Raw genomic sequence first — 4863 nt, 5'->3', positions numbered from 1 at the left:
TTCCAGATATCTCGTTTTGTTTTTGGTCCATAGACCTGATTTGGTTTTGCTCAAAGAGTCGAAGCAAATTCTTCCATCGCATCTGCTCATCGTAAAATCTAAAACAAATCTAAACTATAACGACGACTTTTGACGGAAAGGTACAGGAAAAAAACTTTTTCCTTTTTCTTCAGTGACGTCGACACATTTGCATCGCAGCTGTTACCTGCTTCCTGTTTACCCGACCGTTTGGGTCCTGTGTGGCCGCGACGCAGCAGAACTCTTGACTTTTCACGCCTTCGATCGCAGAACAATAGACACGCAGCGCTCAGAACAGGAGCTCAACAAAAGCAGGAGGAAAACATGGAATAAACGACACGGCGTGATGTTCCACCAAACCCTCGTCATTTCTCCACCCTAAGACCCACCTGACATGTTTAACCCAACCAGCAGCTGGGATGAGACACTGTGCGACTGAAGCGTAAAAGATTCAGAAACTACACACATTTATTTATCTCAAAATAAAATCCAGTGGGTTTAGACATCATCTAAACACCCAGTGTGGAATCTAATCTCAGTGTAAATCCACTTTTTCTATTAGTAACGTAAATCTGCAGTTTGTGACTTTTATGAAAAATATGCTGTCTGCACAATAAAACTGTCTCCATGCTGTGACAGTGTAACATGAGACAGATGACGCGTGAAAGACTCGCTCTCCTCCGCCGCCACCCTGAGCGACTACTGCCGTCTGAAGAAAAGCCCCGCTCCGACCAAACACAGCCAATCAGAGCCAGGAGGCGGGTCTTAGCGCTGTCAATCAACCTTGTGCTGATCGACAGTTCAGTGTGTGCTAACGGCGGAGAAGCAACTTGCAGTGACAGGAAAGCTGTGCATCTGCTGTCTCCGGTGGCTATGCTAACTAGCTTTAGAATTCATGAAGAGAAGCCGCACCGGAGCAGAGATTTGTGCCTTTGCACTGATTGTCATTGGAAAATGTCAATAATGTACCATAACAGGCCACCATAGGTTTAGATCATGTGTCGGTCAAAGTCCACAGACCAAAATCGAATTAAAAATCTGAACCACAATGTGAGACCTGATGTTCACAGATGCTGATGTGACTGAGCTACTTAGCAAAGAGAAATATGGGGAAACAAATAGTCTCTGCATAAAGGTCATAGAAGCTCTGACCTGAAAGGTCACACTTTTAAGTGTTGACTCAGAAGTGCTAAATACAAATTCATGCTCACATTTCTGTTTTTATTCATGACACCACGGTGCGTATGAGTCATTTCTGTTACACTTCACAACTGGTTACTTATCTCTAGCCAGAGTCTAAAAACAGGGAAAACATTAAAAGATGGATAAAAATAACAATCAATAAGAGTTTAATATGTAAGTTTCATAATATTTTTACTAAAATAAATCATTGATAAACAGTGTGTGAGGTCATTCATGGCAGCGGGTGCTGCCAACTTCACACCCAGAGGATGCTTTAATCAGCAGTCAGTGGTGAAGTGAACCTGATAACAGAGTTAATTGGCTGCTGCAATGTAGATGTTTCCTAAATTTATGTTTTGGTTTTCATGATTTTTTTTTAATTAGCTTGTCAGTAATTTAGAAAACACCATCTGGCCGAGAAAGAGAAAATAAAGACAAAGTCAGTAAATACTGACTAAAAGTTTGAGAGTGTTGATGCAACAGTGAGGACTGGGGTAAGTATGAGATCGTTCTAATCTAAACCGTTCTTACTGTTTAGAATGATTTTTTCTGCACAGCAGAAAAAAGTTACGTTCATTTTTAGACTCACGACACGTCTTTGCGAGGGTTTCCAGTTCACGCGGCAGATGACGGGCCCTGATTTTCAGGCGGAGCCACGAGTTTCGTCAACTTGGCAGATGGAGACTCATGTTTCCTGCCATTCTGTAAAAACTTCATCTGAATGGTGTACGAGCACAGGTACTTTTGAATCTTTGCAGTCTTCTGATATCTTAATAGATATGTTATCTAAATATCTTATCTATACAATGTGCACTGTACAAGTGAACACTAGCCAAAGTGCTAAACAGCCACAAAATGTGGGTTCAGTGTTTCGTCCAAGAGCAAGAACAACCTGAGACAATCCTGGGATTATTCATCGACCCACCAGGACAGTTGTCATTTCCTCCTATGTGAACTTTGGCTGCTGCTGGTGCTGCGTTCAGGTTTGTTAAATGCTCTTTGCTTCCTCTTTGTCCTTACATGCCTCATCCTGCTGTCTGTGATGTTATTGTTCCTTTGCACATTTTCAGATTTCGCTAAATCAAGAGGATTTATTAGTCTTTACTGTTACACTTTGTTCCTGGCAGCGATGGAGCCGTATTTTTACACCATTGTTATATTTAATAATGATCCGTAAGTTGTAGCTACTCAGGAAGCCTTTACTATTTGTGAAATTGTTAACTGTACCGGTCTTTGGCGCAGAGATGCAGCAAACACGTTGCCTGATTTAAATAAGTCCGATTAGGTGATACTCCTGTCCACCAGAGGGCAGTATCACCCCTCTTCTGAGTGGCGGGTCGCTCTCTCCTCTCTGTTGAGTCCGACGTGTCGGTATGACTGACTTCTAATGTAAATAGAGTCTCTGCTTGTATTTTTCTACAAATATTATATCGTCATTGTATAGTATGGCGAAAGAAATGAGCAAAAATGACCCAGTCATTTGTATAATCATACACATCTTTACATTATCATATACTATGTGTCATATTTGCTCATTTTCAACACATATGAGTATAGTGCGTATACTACGTCGAAAATGGTCAAAAACGTCTCAAAGTTATGTCCTTTTTGCTCATTTTTATTGCCAGTATCACGTCATTTTTTTGTCATGTAATGTAGTATGTAAAAGAATTAGCAAAAATTACGATTAATTTTAGAGTCAAAAATTCAAATTTCCTGCAGAAGTAAAAAAAAAGGGTGGTATAGTGTAAAAAAGAGAATATATATATATATATATATATATATATATATATATATATATATATATATATGGGGGGGCGGGGGGTCGTGTGTGTGTGACTCATTATGTCATATATTTTTGCTTGTTGAAAACTTTCAACTCTTGAAACCAAACTAACCAGATTATTCTAAAAAAAAAAAAAAAGAATGTCCGAGTTGTTTTGGCAGAAATGTACTCCTTTAGTCTCTACCTACGATGCCCCTAATACGGTATCCATCCATTTTCTAACACCCTTGTCCCTAATGGGGTCGGGAGGGTGCTGGTGTCTATCTCCAGCTACGTTCCGGGCGAGAGGCGGGGTCACCCTGGACAGGTCGCCAGTCTGTCGCAGGGCAACACAGAGACATACAGGACAAACAACCATGCACACACACACTCACACCTAGGGAGAATTTAGAGAGACCAATTAACCTGACAGTCATGTTTTTGGACGGTGTACCCGGAGAGAACCCACGCATGCACAGGGAGAACATACAAACTCCATGCAGAAAGACCCCAGCCGGGAATCGAACCCAGGACCTTCTTGCTGCAAGGCAACAGCGCTACCAACTGCGCCACTGTGCAGCCCCTAATATGATATTTTACTTTAATTTCTGGTGGCTGGATAGAGACAGAAGCAGTGACCCTCCTCCAACCTGAGCACTCTTCATGAAGCCATCATGACACACAGAGAGTTCAGCTCCCCTGAAGCTACGCTAACAGTTTGTGTGGCTGCCTGGCCAGGAAACAGGGGAAAGCTCCACAGAGGAGTCCTGGTTCTACCCCAGAGGTTTCAGGCTCTTCGCTCTTATTCCGATTCAAGTATCCTGGAAAAGTGTCACCGAATGGCCCTGCTGGGACTTCGCGCCCCACAATCACGGCTGCTGAGTCTGCTCTAATTGAGCAAGTGCGACACAGATGTTCCCGTCCTGGCTGGAGGGAGGAAGCAGAGTTCCCCACTTTTCTCCAGAAATAATCCTAATTGGCTGAAAAACAGGCGCCGCATGAGGTGGAGAAACGACAGGACCCAAGCAAAGAGACGGAATAGATTTTTTATTACTGTTAAAGTCATCAAGTCAGTCAAGGAGCACATTACAGAGCTTTACAAAAACCAAAATGCAGGACGGGAGCAGCGGGCGACCGCCGGTTCCTGGCAGAAACACCACATAACAGTAACATCTGTTGGAGCATGAACACAAACAGGAAGCAGGGCTTCAGACTGTAACAGTGTTTATTTAACATCAAACACATTCGACCGTCAGCCAATGAAATATCTCTCTGATATTTTCTGATTCAGGCTCTAAGGGATTATTTACCTGGCAAATATATTCACCACTTCCGCCCCTCCTTCCTGGGAACTTACTCAGATCTTCTCACATTTCAACCTTAAGATTGTAAATTGCTGGGTTTTTATGAGTCAGACCGACACAAAGTCAGTAATAGTTGTGAAGTTGTAATGAAATGTTCTTTGAACACCTCTGAGGCTTGTAGTTAGCCGAGTGAAAACTGTGGAGATGTTTAACCCAGTAAGGTCCACTGTTGTGATATTAGATCATCTATAGATTTTAACAAAAAAAACAAACAAACAAATGTTTACTTTTCTTCTGTTTTTTCTCCTCCTAAACCTAGAGATTGAATCCTACAATGTTTCGTAAAACCTTACAAAAGCAAAAATATTTTTATCTCTAAAGTGCTCCCGCAAAACCATTTTCAAGGTTCTTCTATGTTTTTCTACGTCTGGGTCTTCCAGGGTTAAAACCAGAGAAGCAGCCGATAGGCCCCTTGGTGACTTTGGAGGAGCTGCGCAGGTCCACTGCTCAGGTGGGAGGTTGAGAAGACTTAAAGCTACACTAAGCGTGGAAAGAAGAAAGACAAATAGTCACATTTGAAATTTGTGACGCGCC

The sequence above is a fragment of the Xiphophorus maculatus genome, chromosome 20 (assembly GCF_002775205.1).
Source record: "Xiphophorus maculatus strain JP 163 A chromosome 20, X_maculatus-5.0-male, whole genome shotgun sequence".
Taxonomy (NCBI): domain Eukaryota; kingdom Metazoa; phylum Chordata; class Actinopteri; order Cyprinodontiformes; family Poeciliidae; genus Xiphophorus; species Xiphophorus maculatus.
This window is presented reverse-complemented; position numbering follows the sequence as displayed.